A 15,515-nucleotide genomic window follows, 5' to 3' on the forward strand; every position below is an offset into this window, starting at 1 on the left:
CACTTACAGTTGCTTTGTTTGAAGTTAAAACAATGCAGAACGAGGGAGTAGAAACTCAAAAAATCGTATGGAAATGCTGAGAGGAAGGAGTACAATGTATAGCCAAATCTGTTGAGCGATTTGCAGTTTTTTGGTCTTGTGTATTGTGCGTGTCTTTCTTCAACAGCTGCTGCACATATATATAGCAGCCAGTGTTGAAGAAGACCAATCGTCCACTCTCCATGGTGGAGCAAGTATTAGCTTATTTGTGGAGCAAGCACATTCATGGTGGAAGAGCATTAGGCGGCTGCCAAATGGTCAATATACGGATTGGAAAATATCTGTTACAAATGCGGATAATCTTACGTTAATATTTACTATTAACAAATAAATTTGGTCCAAAAAATTAATCAATCAATCGATAATTTGACCAAATCCAAATACAAATCCGAAGCCGAAGCCGAAGCCGAAGCCGTAGCCATAGCCATAGCCGAAGCCGAAGCCGAGCCGAGCGAACGACGACGACGACGGCGTGAGGCTTGCTTTCTTCTTAACTCTTTAAGAGCTACAAGAAGAGCAATTATATATATACCCACCAAAAATGTCTTCCACTTCCAATATGGGACAATGTCTCATTGTTAAGAGGGGGAAACTTAAAATTTTACTCAAAATTTCATTTTCCCTCCATTTCCCATTCACCCTCATTTTAAGAATATTACATCTTAAAAAAATTAAAACCTCAACAATCCCCCACATGAATGGGGAATGGCTATATCACGGAAGTATGCATGAAAAAACTGTGTGATTTACAAGCAAGGATTAATCGCATCTGGATAAGTAGGTTTCCCTTTGAACTTTCCGTAGTAAACTTATGTCGGATATACTCGATCAATCGGTAGATTTGATATCTTTGAACCGTCGATCTTTGGTGTATACCTAGACAACCATAAGTCATACAATCAACCCTTAACCGTCTTTGGTTCTCATTGTTGTGTTCGTTTCAGCCATGAACACCGCCTGGTTTCATAAGTGCGTAGAGAACTGGCCTTACAAAGTTCTCCTTGAAGCGGCTAACACTTCACACTTACATAGGTGATTCCTAAACGTGTCATCCTGTAGATACACTATTTGATATACCCCGTATCAAATTTAGAAATCATTAAAAAGCCTTAATGCTTTATCCTTGGTACTGAATATTGTCTCATCACGAGAACGGACTAAAATTTTATTTGACAATATTGAACCGTCATTAATGACTTTGTTTGATCTCCTTGAACCTAGATCTTGGGATCTCCAGTCTTCTAGGAAGAGTTACCGCCACAATGACTTGTTCTCGGCCATAGCCCCATTCCCCTTGATGATTTCTCAACTACCTCTCTAGTTAGGCCTTTTGTAAGTGGATCCGACACATTATCACTTGACTTTACATAGTCAATTGTGATAATTCCTCTAGAGAGTAATTGCCTAACGGTTTTATGTCTTCGTCGTATATGACGAGATTTACCGTTATACATAACGCTCCCAGCCCTTCCAATTGCCGCTTGACTATCACAATGTATGCATATTGGTGCCAACGGTTTGGGCCAAAATGGAATGTCTTCCAAGAAATTTCGGAGCCATTCAGCTTCTTCACCGGCTTTATCTAAGGCTATGAATTCAGCCTCCATTGTAGAGCGGGCAATACATGTTTGTTTGGACGACTTCCAAGATACCGCTCCTCCACCAATAGTGAATACAAATCCACTCGTGGACTTAGAATCAGTTGAACCGGTGATCCAATTTGCATCACAGTATCCCTCAATCACCGTAGGGAATTTACTGTTGTGCAATTCAAAGTTTTGGGTATGTTCTAAATATCCCAAAACTCGTTTCATTGCCATCTAATGAGATTGGCCTGGATTGCTCGTATATCGACTCAGTTTACTTATAGCACAAGCTATATCTGATCGTGTACAATTCATGATATACATTAAGCAGCCCAACACACGAGCATAATCCAATTGTGATATGCTTTGGCCTTTATTCTTTGCTAATGCAAGATTCACGTCAATTGGAGTCTTTGCAACTTTAAATCCCAAGTGCTTGAATTTTTCAAGTACTGTCTTAATATAATGAGATTGTGACAATGCCAGACCTTGAGGAGTCTTATGGATCTTAATTCCCAGAATTAAATCAGCAACTCCCAAGTCTTTCATATCAAACTTGCTATTGAGCATACGCTTAGTAGCATTTATGTTGGCAATGTCATTACTCATTATCAGTATATCATCCACATATAGGCAAACAATGACTATGTGATTTGGAACATTTTTAACGTACACACATTTATCACATTCATTTATCTTAAAATCATTTGACAACATTGTTTGGTCAAATTTCGCATGCCATTGTTTGGGTGCTTGTTTTAGTCTGTAAAGAGACTTAACAAGTCTACATACCTTCTTTTCTTTACCTGGAACCACAAACCCTTCAGGTTGTTCCATATAAATTTCTTCCTCCAACTCTCCATTTAAGAAGGCCGTCTTAACATCCATTTGATGAATTTCAAAACCATACACTGCAGCTAATGCTACTAACATCCGTATGGACGTAATTCTTGTAACTGGAGAGTATGTATCAAAGTAGTCTAGACCTTCTCGTTGTCTATACCCTTTGACTATGAGTCTTGCTTTGAATTTATCAATAGTGCCATCATCTTTGATTTTTCTCTTAAAAATCCATTTAGAACCCAAAGGTTTATTTTCAGGAGGAAGATCAACCAATTCCCATGTATGGTTGTTCAATATGGATTCTATTTCACTATTGACTGCCTCTTTCCAAAACAATGATTCCGAAGAAATCATAGCTTCTTTAAATGTTTGAGGCTCATTCTCCAATAAGAAAGTCACAAAATCTGGTCCAAATGAAGTAGACGTTCTTTGACGTTTACTACGTCTTGGATCCTCCTGATTACATGTACTTTCTTTTGCTTCTTCCCGAGGTCGTTTAGATCCTTCACCAAACGACTCACATTCCTTTTTATATGGATATATATTTTCAAAGAACTCAGCATTATCTGATTCTATAACCGTATTATTATGAATGTCGGGATTTTCTGATTTATGAACCAGAAATCGATATGCTTTACTATTTGTCGCATATCCTATGAAAACACAATCAACAGTTTTCGGTCCTATCTTTACCCTTTTGGGTTTAGGAACTTGCACTTTTGCCAAACACCCCCACACTTTATAATAATTCAAGTTGGGCTTCCTTCCTTTCCATTTTTCATATGGAATGGATTATGTTTTGCTATGGGGCACTCGATTTAATATTCGATTATCCGTAAGTTTGGCTTCCCCCCACCAGAACTTATCAACAACGCATTCATCATCTCCTTTAATGTGCGATTCTTTCTTTCCGCAATCCCATTAGATTGGGGCATGTAAGGGGCTGTTGTTTGATGAATAATTCCATATTCTAAACATATTTCTTCAAAAGGAGATTCATATTCACCACCCCTATCACTTCTTATTATTTTTACTTTCTTGTTAAGTTGCGTTTCAACTTCATTTTTGTATTGCCTGAATACGTCTATTGCTTCATCTTTACTATTCAGTAAGTAAACATAGCAATATCGAGTACCATCGTCAATAAAAGTTATGAAATACTTCTTTCCACCGTGAGATGGTATTAACTTCATGTCACAAATATCTGTGTGAATTTAGTCTAAAGGATTTGAATTCCTTTCAACTGACTTATAAGGATGTTTAACATACTTAGATTCCACACATGTTTGACATTTTGATTTTTTGCATTCAAACTTAGGCAGGACTTCCAAGTTAATCATTTTCCGCAAGGTTTTATAATTGACATGACCCAAACGTACATGCCATAAATCATTTGACTCAAGTAAGTAAGAAGAAGCTGAAATATTATTATTGTTTTCCACAACCATTACATTCAGATTGAAAAGGCCCTCGGTGAGGTAACTTTTTCCTACAAATATTTCATTCTTACTAATGACAACCTTGTTGGACACAAAAACACACTTAAAACCGTGCTTAACGAGAAGTCCAGTAGAGACTAAATTCTTTCTCATTTCGGGAACATGAAGGACATTGTTCAAAGTCATGACCTTGCCAGAAATCATTTTCAGAAATATCTTCTCATATCCTTCAACTTTTGCTGTTGAAGCATTTCCTATATAAACTGTCTCTCCGGGTCCAGCAGGAGCATAAGTAGCAAAAGCTTCTCTAACTGCACAAACATGGCGAGTGGCTCCTGAATCAAACCACCACAGTTTAGGATTTCCCACCAAGTTACATTAAGAAAGCATGGCACACAAGTTATAAACATCATCATGCTTTACTACCATGTTTGCTTGACCCTTTTTCTTGTCTTTCTTCGGAGCACGACACTCCGTAGATTTGTGTCCGGTTTTCCCACATTTGTAGTAGTTTCCACTGAACCGCTTCATGCTTGGGTTGTATTTCGGACCAGAAGCCTTCTTCCACTTTTTGTTATCTTCAACAATATTTGCTCCCATTATTTTTGAATTTCCACGGCTTCTTCTTTCAGCAGCTTTATTGTCCTCTTCAATTCTCAACCGAACAATGAGATCTTCAAGGGACATTTCCTTTCGTTTGTGTTTCAAATAATTTTTGAAGTCCTTCTACAACGGAGGCAACTTCTCAATCATTGTTGCTACTTGGAATGCTTCATTGATGACAAGACCTTCAGCAAGTAGATCATGAATAATCACTTGCAATTCCTGGACTTGGGTAATAACAGACTTGCTATCTACCATATTGTAGTCCAAAACTTTTGTGGCAACGAATTTCTTCATCCCGGCATCTTCAGTTTTATATTTCTTTTCAAGCGCATTCCACAATTCTTTTGATGTCTCCACGCTACTGTATACATTATACAGATTATCATCCAGTCCGCTAAGAATATAATTCTTGCATAAAAAATCAGAATGCTTCCACGCTTCAATCACCAGAAAGCGTTCATTCTCTGGAGTTTTATCTGGAAGATCAGGAACATCTTCTTGATGAACTTCTGTAGACATAACGTAGTTAAGTAGAAGAACATCTTCTGCTGCCAGTGCTTGAAATCAATCCCGGAAAATTTTCCGAATTTTTCTGCCGGTGCCAACGCCGGTATTCGGCTTGTCGATGCGTTGGCAGTCACCATCGGAATAGCTTGGTTTTCTCTTTCAGTCGTCATTTTTTCTGCAAAAGAATGACACAAACAAACGTTTAATACACGTTTTCAAACTGGAGTAAAGAATCACGTAGATTTTAATCTCTAACAAAACGCCATGAAGGCTTTACTTTCCAAAACGGGAGTACACAAAACCAAAAAGGTTTTAGTTTGCAGAATAATAAGAATAACACAAATACATAAATAAATATTAAATTCCTTAAGATTGTTATTCCCGCCAATATTGCTGTATTTATAAATAATAATTCTGCAAAATATAAGTTATCGTAATGAAACAGTAATTAATTCGAGCCCACTGAATTCACAGTGTTTCCTTAAGGAATTTAATCCCCTCCTAGTACCCAAGGTAATGGATTATTTCCTCCCAGGATAGAACGAATCACACACTGGTGTAGCGGTACTTCAAACCCCAGTGTTTAAGCGAACACAAAGTTCGGTAGCAAATCACACTTACAGTTGCTTTATTTGAAGTTAAAACAATGCAGAACGAGGGAGTAGAAACTCAAAAAATCGTATGGAAATGCTGAGAGGAAGGAGTGCAATGTATAGCCAAATCTGTTGAGCGATTTTCAGTTTGTTGGTCTTGTGTATTGTGTGTGTCTTTCTTCAACAGCTGCTGCACATATATATAGCAGCCAGTGTTGAAGAAGACCAATCGTCTACCCTCCATGGTGGAGCAAGCTTAGCTTGTTTGTGGAGCAAGCACATTCATGGTGGGAAGAGCATTAGGCGGCTGCCAAATGGTCAATACACGGATTGAAAAATATCCGTTACAAATGCGGATAATCTTACGTTAATATTTACTATTAACAAATAAATTTGGTCCAAAAAATTAATCAATCAATCGATCATTTGACCAAATTCAAATCCAAATCCAAAGTCGAAGCCGAAGCCGAAGCCGAAGCCGAAGCTGAAGCCGTAGCCGAAGCCGACGACGACGATGGCGCGATGCTTGCTTTCTTCTTAATCTTTAAGAGCTACAAGAAGAGCAATTATATATATACCCACCAAAAATCTTTTCCTCTTCCAATATGGGACAATGTCTCATTGTCAAGAGGGAAAAACTTAAAATTTTACTCAAAATTTTCATTTTCCCTCCATTTCCCATTCACCCTCATTTTAAGACTATTTCATCTTAAAAAATAAAACTTCAACAATCCCCCACATGAATGGGGAATGGCTATATCACGGAAGTATGCATGAAAAAACTGTGTGATTTACAAGCAAGGATTAATCGCATCTGGATAAGTAGGTTTCCCATTGAACTTTCCGTAGTAAACTTATGTCGGATATACTCGATCAATTGGTAGATTAGATATCTTTGAACCGTCGATCTTTGGTGTATACCTAGACAACCATAAGTCACACAATCAACCCTTAACCGTCTTTGGTTCTCATTGTTGTGTTCGTTTCAGCCATGAACACCGCCTGGTTTCATAAGTGCGTAGAGAACTGGCCTTACAAAGTTCTCCTTGAAGCGGCTAACACTTCACACTTACATAGGTGATTCCTAAACGTGTCATCCTGTAGATACACTATTTGATATACCCCGTATCAAATTTAAAAATCATTAAAAAGCCTTAATGCTTTATCCTTGGTACTGAACATTGTCTCATCACGAGAACGGACTAAAATTTTATTTGACAATGTTGAACCGTCATTAATGACTTTGTTTGATCTCCTTGAACCTAGATCTTGGGATCTCCAGTCTTCTAGAAAGAGTTACCGCCACAATGACTTGTTCTCGGCCATAGCCCCATTTCCCTTGATGATTTCTCAACTACCTCTCTAGTTAGGCCTTTTGTAAGTGGATCCGACACATTATCACTTGACTTTACATAGTCAATTGTGATAATTCCTCTAGAGAGTAATTGCCTAACGGTTTTATGTATTCGTCGTATATGACGAGATTTACCGTTATACATAACGCTCTCAGCCCTTCCAATTGCCGCTTGACTATCACAATGTATGCATATTGGTGCCAACGGTTTGGGCCAAAATGGAATGTCTTCCAAGAAATTCCGGAGCCATTCAGCTTCTTCACCGGCTTTATCTAAGGCTATGAATTCAGCCTCCATTGTAGAGCGGGCAATACATGTTTGTTTGGACGACTTCCAAGATACCGCTCCTCCACTAATAGTGAATACATATCCACTCGTGGACTTAGAATCAGTTGAACCGGTGATCCAATTTGCATCACAGTATCCCTCAATCACCGTAGGGAATTTACTGTAGTGCAATTCAAAGTTCTGGGTATGTTCTAAATATCCCAAAACTCGTTTCATTGCCATCCAATGAGATTGGCCTGGATTGCTCGTATATCGACTCAGTTTACTTATAGCACAAGCTATATCTAGTCGTGTACAATTCATGATATACATTAAGCATCCTAACACACGAGCATAATCTAATTGTGATATGCTTTGGCCTTTATTCTTTGCTAATGCAAGATTCACGTCAATTGGAGTCTTTGCAACTTTAAATCCCAAGTACTTGAATTTTTCAAGTACTGTCTTAATATAATGAGATTGTGACAATGACAGACCTTGAGGAGTCTTATGGATCTTAATTCCCAAAATTAAATCAGCAACTCCCAAGTCTTTCATATCAAACTTGCTATTGAGCATACGCTTAGTAGCATTTATGTTGGCAATGTCATTACTCATTATCAGCATATCATCCACATATAGGCAAACAATGACTATGTGATTTGGAACATTTTTAATGTACACACATTTATCACATTCATTTATCTTAAAACCATTTGACAACATTGTTTGGTCAATTTTCGCATGCCATTGTTTGGGTGCTTGTTTTAGTCCGTAAAGAGACTTAACAAGTCTACATACCTTCTTTTCTTTACCTGGAACCACAAACCCTTCAGATTGTTCCATGTAAATTTCTTCCTCCAACTCTCCATTTATGAAGGCCGTCTTAACATCCATTTGATGAATTTCAAGACCATACACTGCAGCTAATGATGCTAACATCCGTATGGACGTAATTCTTATAACTGGAGAGTATGTATCAAAGTTGTCTAGACCTTCTCGTTGTCTATACCCTTTGACTATGAGTCTTGCCTTGAATTTATCAATAGTGCCATCATCTTTGATTTTTCTCTTAAAAATCCATTTAGAACCCAAAGGTTTATTTCCAGGAGGAAGATCAACCAATTTCCATGTATGGTTGTTCAATATGGATTCTATTTCACTATTGACTGCCTCTTTCCAAAAAAATGATTCCGAAGAAATCATAGCTTCTTTAAATATTTGAGGCTCATTCTCCAATAAGAAAGTCACAAAATCTGGTCCAAATGAAGTAGACGTTCTTTGACGTTTACTACGTCTTGGATCCTCCTGATTACATGTACTTTCTTTTGTTTCTTCCCGAGGTCGTTTAAATCCTTCACCAAACGACTCACATTCCTTTTTATACGGATATATATTTTCAAAGAACTCAGCATTATCTGATTCTATAACCTATTATTATGAATATCGGGATTTTCTGATTTATGAACCAGAAATCGATATGCTTTACTATTTGTCGCATATCCTATGAAAACACAATCAACAGTTTTCGGTCCTATCTTTACCCTTTTGGGTTTAGGAACTTGCACTTTTGCCAAACACCCCCACACTTTATAATAATTCAAGTTGGGCTTCCTTCCTTTCCATTTTTCATATGGAATGGATTGTGTTTTGCTATGGGGCACTCGATTTAATATTCAATTATCCGTAAGTTTGGCTTCCCCCCACCAGAACTTATCAACAACGCATTCATCATCTCCTTTAATGTGCGATTCTTTCTTTCCGCAATCCCATTAGATTGGGGCATGTAAGGGGCTGTTGTTTGATGAATAATTCCATATTCTAAACATATTTCTTCAAAAGGAGATTCATATTCACCACCCCTATCACTTCTTATTATTTTTACTTTCTTGTTAAGTTGCGTTTCAACTTCATTTTTGTATTGCCTGAATACGTCTATTGCTTCATCTTTACTATTCAATAAGTAAACATAGCAATATCGAGTACCATCGTCAATAAAAGTTATGAAATACTTCTTTCCACCGCGAGATGGTATTGACTTCATGTCACAAATATCTGTGTGAATTAAGTCTAAAGGATTTGAATTCCTTTCAACTGACTTATAAGGATGTTTAACATACTTAGATTCCACACATGTTTGACATTTTGATTTTTCGCATTCAAACTTAGGCAGTACTTCCAAGTTAATCATTTTCCGCAAGGTTTTATAATTGACATAACCCAAACGTACATGCCATAAATCATTTGACTCAAGTAAGTTAGAAGAAGCTGAAATATTATTATTGTTTTCCACAACCATTACATTCAGATTGAAAAGGCCCTCGGTGAGGTAACCTTTTCCTACAAATATTTCATTCTTACTAATGACAACCTTGTTGGACACAAAAACGCACTTAAAACCGTGTTTAACAAGAAGTCCAGTAGAGACTAAATTCTTTCTCATTTCGGGAACATGAAGGACATTGTTCAAAGTTATGACCTTGCCAGAAGTCATTTTCAGAAATATCTTCCCATATCCTTCAACTTTTGCTGTTGAAGTATTTCCCATATAAACTGTCTCTCCGGGTCCAGCAGGAGCATAAGTAGCAAAAGCTTCTCTAACTGAACAAACATGGCAAGTGGCTCCTGAATCAAAACTCCACAGTTTAGGATTTCCCACCAAGTTACATTCAGAAAGCATGGCACACAAGTTATCAACATCATCATGCTTTACTACCATGTTTGCTTGACCCATTTTCTTGTCTTTCTTTGGAGCACGACACTCCGTAGATTTGTGTTCGGTTTTCCCACAGTTATAGCAGTTTCCACTGAACCGCTTCTTGCTTGGGTTGTATTTCGGACCAGAAGCCTTCTTCCTCTTTTTGGTATCTTCAATAATATTTGCTCCCATTATTGTTGAATTTCCATGGCCTCTCCTTTCAGCAGCTTTATTGTCCTCTTCGATTCTCAACCGAACAATGAGATCTTCAAGGGACATTTCCTTTCGTTTGTGTTTCAAATAATTTTTGAAGTCCTTCCACAATGGAGGCAACTTCTCAATCATTGCTGCTACTTGGAATGCTTCATTGATGACAAGACCTTCAGCAAGTAGATCATGAATAATCACTTGATATTCCTGGACTTGGGTAATAACAGACTTGCTATCTACCATTTTGTAGTCCAAAAATTTTGCGGCAACGAATTTCTTCATCCCGGCATCTTCAGTTTTATATTTCTTTTCAAGCGCATTCCACAATTCTTTTGACGTCTCCACGCTACTGTATACATTATACAGATTATCATCCAGTCCGCTAAGAATATAATTCTTGCCTAAAAAATCAGAATGCTTCCACGCTTCAATCACCAGAAAGCGTTCATTCTCTGGAGTTTTATCTGGCAGATCAGGAACATCTTCATTGATGAACTTCTGTAGATATAACGTAGTTAATTAGAAGAACATCTTCTGCTGCCAGCGCTTGAAATCAATCCCAAAAAATTTTCCGGATTTTTCTGCCGGTGCCAACGCCGGTGTTCGGCTTGTCGATGCGTTGGCAGTCACCATCGGAATAGCTTGGTTTTCGCTTTCAGTCGTCATTTTTTCTGTAAAAGAATGACACAAACAAACGTTTTAACACGTTTTCAAACTGGAGTAAAGAATCACGTAGATTTTAATCTCCAACAAAATGCCACGAAGGCTTTACTCTCCAAAACGGGAGTACACAAAATCACAAAGGTTTTAGTTTGCAGAATAATAAGAATAACACAAATACATAAATAAATATTAAATGCCTTAAGATTGTTATTCCCGCCAATATTGCTGTATTTGTAAATAATAATTCTGCAAAATATAAGTTATCGTAATGAAACAGTAATTAATTCGAGCCCACTGAATTCACAGTGTTTCCTTAAGGAATTTAATCCCCTCCTAGTACCCAAGGTAATGGATTATTTCCTCCCAGGATAGAACGAATCACACACTGGTGTAGCGGTACTTCAAACCCCAGTGTTTAAGCGAACACAAAGTTCGGTAGCAAATCACACTTACAGTTGCTTTATTTGAAGTTAAAACAATGCAGAACGAGGGAGTAGAAACTCAGAAAATCGTATGGAAATGCTGAGAAGAAGGAGTGCAATGTATAGCCAAATCTGTTGAGCGATTTTCAGTTTGTTGGTCTTGTGTATTGTGTGTGTCTTTCTTCAACAGCTGCTGCACATATATATAGCAGCCAGTGTTGAAGAAGACCAATCGTCCACCCTCCATGGTGGAGCAAGCATTAGCTTGTTTGTGGAGCAAGCACATTCATGGTGGGAAGAGCATTAGGCGGCTGCCAAATGGTCAATACACGGATTGGAAAATATCCGTTATAAATGCGGATAATCTTACGTTAATATTTACTATTAACAAATAAATTTAGTCCAAAAAATTAATCAATCAATCGATCATTTGACCAAATCCAAATCCAAATCCAAATCTGAAGCCGTAGCCGTAGCCGTAGCCGAAGCCGAGCCGAGCGAACGACGACGACGACGGCGCGAGGCTTGCTTTCTTCTTAACTCTTTAAGAGCTACAAGAAGAGCAATTATATATATACCCACCAAAAATCTTTTCCTCTTCCAATATGGGACAATGTCTCATTGTCAAGAGGGGAAAACTTAAAATTTTACTCAAAAATTTCATTTTTCCTCCATTTCCCATTCACCCTCATTTTAAGACTATTTCATCTTAAAAAATAAAACCTCAACAATCCCCCACATGAATGGGGAATGGCTATATCACGGAAGTATGCATGAAAAAACTGTGTGATTTACAAGCAAGGATTAATCGCATCTGGATAAGTAGGTTTCCCTTTGAACTTTCCGTAGTAAACTTATGTCGGATATACTCGATCAATCGGTAGATTTGATATCTTTGAACCGTCGATCTTTGTTGTATACCTAGACAACCATAAGTCACACAATCAACCCTTAACCGTCTTTGGTTCTCATTGTTGTGTTCGTTTCAGCCATGAACACCGCCTGGTTTCATAAGTGCGTAGAGAACTGGCCTTACAAAGTTCTCCTTGAAGCGGCTAACACTTCACACTTACATAGGTGATTCCTAAACGTGTCATCCTGTAGATACACTATTTGATATACCCCGTATCAAATTTAGAAATCATTAAAAAGCCTTAATGCTTTATCCTTGGTACTGAACATTGTCTCATCATGAGAACGGACTAAAATTTTATTTGACAATGTTGAACCGTTATTAATGAATTTGTTTGATCTCCTTGAACCTAGATCTTGAGATCTCCAGTCTTCTAGGTAGAGTTACCGCCACAATGACTTGTTCTCGGCCATAGCCCCATTCCCCTTGATGATTTCTCAACTACCTCTCTAGTTAGGCCTTTTGTAAGTGGATCCGACACATTATCACTTGACTTTACATAGTCAATTGTGATAATTCCTCTAGAGAGTAATTGCCTAACGGTTTTATGTCTTCGTCGTATATGACGAGATTTACCGTTATACATAACGCTCCCAGCCCTTCCAATTGCCGCTTGACTATCACAATGTATGCATATTGGTGCCAACAGTTTGGACCAAAATGGAATGTCTTCCAAGAAATTCCGGAGCCATTCAGCTTCTTCACTGGCTTTATCTAAGGCTATGAATTCAGCCTCCATTGTAGAGCGGGCAATACATATTTGTTTGGACGACTTTCAAGATACCGCTCCTCCACCAGTAGTGAATACATATCCACTCGTGGACTTAGAATCAGTTGAACCGGTGATCCAATTTGCATCACAGTATCCCTCAATCACCGCAGGGAATTTACTGTTGTGCAATTCAAAGTTCTGGGTATGTTCTAAATATCCCAAAACTCGTTTCATTGCCATCCAATGAGATTGGCCTGGATTGCTCGTATATCGGCTCAGTTTACTTATAGCACAAGCTATATCTGGTCGTGTACAATTCATGATATACATTAAGCATCCCAACACACGAGCATAATCTAATTGTGATATGCTTTGGCCTTTATTCTTTGCTAATGCAAGATTCACGTCAATTGGAGTCTTTGCAACTTTAAATCCCAAGTGCTTGAATTTTTCAAGTACTGTCTTAATATAATGAGATTGTGACAATGACAGACCTTGAGGAGTTTTATGGATCTTAATTCCTAAAATTAAATCAGCAACTCCCAAGTCTTTCATATCAAACTTGCTATTGAGCATACGCTTAGTAGCATTTATGTTGGCAATGTCATTACTCATTATCAGCATATCATCCACATATAGGCAAACAATGACTATGTGATTTGGAATATTTTTAATGTACACACATTTATCACATTCATTTATCTTAAAACCATTTGACAACATTGTTTGGTCAAATTTCGCATGCCATTGTTTGGGTGCTTGTTTCAGTCCGTAAAGAGACTTAACAAGTCTACATACCTTCTTTTCTTTACCTGGAACCACAAACCCTTCAGGTTGTTCCATGTAAATTTCTTCCTCCAACTCTCCATTTAAGAAGGCCGTCTTAACATCCATTTGATGAATTTCAAGACCATACACTGCAGCTAATGCTACTAACATCCGTATGGACGTAATTCTTGTAACTGGAGAGTATGTATCAAAGTAGTCTAGACCTTCTCGTTGTCTATACCCTTTGACTACGAGTCTTGCCTTGAATTTATCAATAGTGCCATCATCTTTGATTTTTCTCTTAAAAATCCATTTAGAACCCAAAGGTTTATTTCCAGGAGGAAGATCAACCAATTCCCATGTATGGTTGTTCAATATGGATTCTATTTCACTATTGACTGCCTCTTTCCAAAACAATGATTCCGAAGAAATCATAGCTTCTTTAAATGTTTGAGGCTCTTTCTCCAATAAGAAAGTCACAAAATCTGGTCCAAATGAAGTAGACGTTCTTTGACGTTTACTACGTCTTGGATCCTCCTGATTACATGTACTTTCTTTTGTTTCTTCCCGAGGTCATTTAGATCCTTCACCAAACGACTCACATTCCTTTTTATACGGCTATATATTTTCAAAGAACTCAGCATTATCTGATTCTATAACTGTATTATTATGAATGTCGGAATTTTCTGATTTATGAACCAGAAATCGATATGCTTTACTATTTGTCGCAGATCCTATGAAAACACAATCAACGGTTTTCGGTCCTATCTTTACCCTTTTGTGTTTAGGAACTTGCACTTTTGCCAAACACCCCCACACTTTAAAATAATTCAAGTTGGGCTTCCTTCCTTTCCATTTTTCATATGGAATGGATTGTGTTTTGCTTTGGGGCACTCGATTTAATATTCGATTAGTCGTAAGAATGGCTTCCCCCCACGAGAACTTATCAACAACGCGTTCATCATCTCCTTTAATGTGCGATTCTTTCTTTCCGCAATCCCATTAGATTGGGGCATGTAAGGGGCTGTTGTTTGATGAATAATTCCATATTCTAAACATATTTCTTCAAAAGGAGATTCATATTCACCACCCCTATCACTTCTTATCATTTTTACTTTCTTGTTAAGTTACGTTTCAACTTCATTTTTGTATTGCCTGAATGCGTCTATTGCTTCATCTTTACTATTCAGTAAGTAAACATAGCAATATCGAGTACCATCGTCAATAAAAGTTATGAAATACTTCTTTCCACCGCGAGATGGTATTGACTTCATGTCACAAATATCTGTGTGAATTAAGTCTAAAGGATTTGAATTCCTTTCAACTGACTTATAAGGATGTTTAACATACTTAGATTCCACACATGTTTGACATTTTGATTTTTCGCATTCAAACTTAGGCAGTACTTCCAAGTTAATCATTTTCCGCAAGGTTTTATAATTGACATAACCCAAACGTACATGCCATAAATCATTTGACTCAAGTAAGTAAGAAGAAGCTGAAATATTATTATTGTTTTCCACAACCATTACATTCAGATTGAAAAGGCCCTCGGTGAGGTAACCTTTTCCTACAAATATTTCATTCTTACTAATGACAACCTTGTTGGACACAAAAACGCACTTAAAATCGTGTTTAACAAGAAGTCCAGTAGAGACTAAATTCTTTCTCATTTCGGGAACATGAAGGACATTGTTCAAAGTCATGACCTTGCCAGAAGTCATTTTCAGAAATATCTTCCCATATCCTTCAACTTTTGCTGTTGAAGCATTTCCCATATAAACTGTCTCTCCGGGTCCAGCAGGAGCATAAGTAGCAAAAGCTTCTCTAACTGAACAAACATGGCGAGTGGCTCCTGAATCAAACCTCCACAGTTTAGGATTTCTCACCAAGT

The sequence above is a fragment of the Nicotiana tabacum genome, chromosome 23 (genome assembly GCF_000715075.1).
Source record: "Nicotiana tabacum cultivar K326 chromosome 23, ASM71507v2, whole genome shotgun sequence".
NCBI classification, from domain to species: domain Eukaryota; kingdom Viridiplantae; phylum Streptophyta; class Magnoliopsida; order Solanales; family Solanaceae; genus Nicotiana; species Nicotiana tabacum.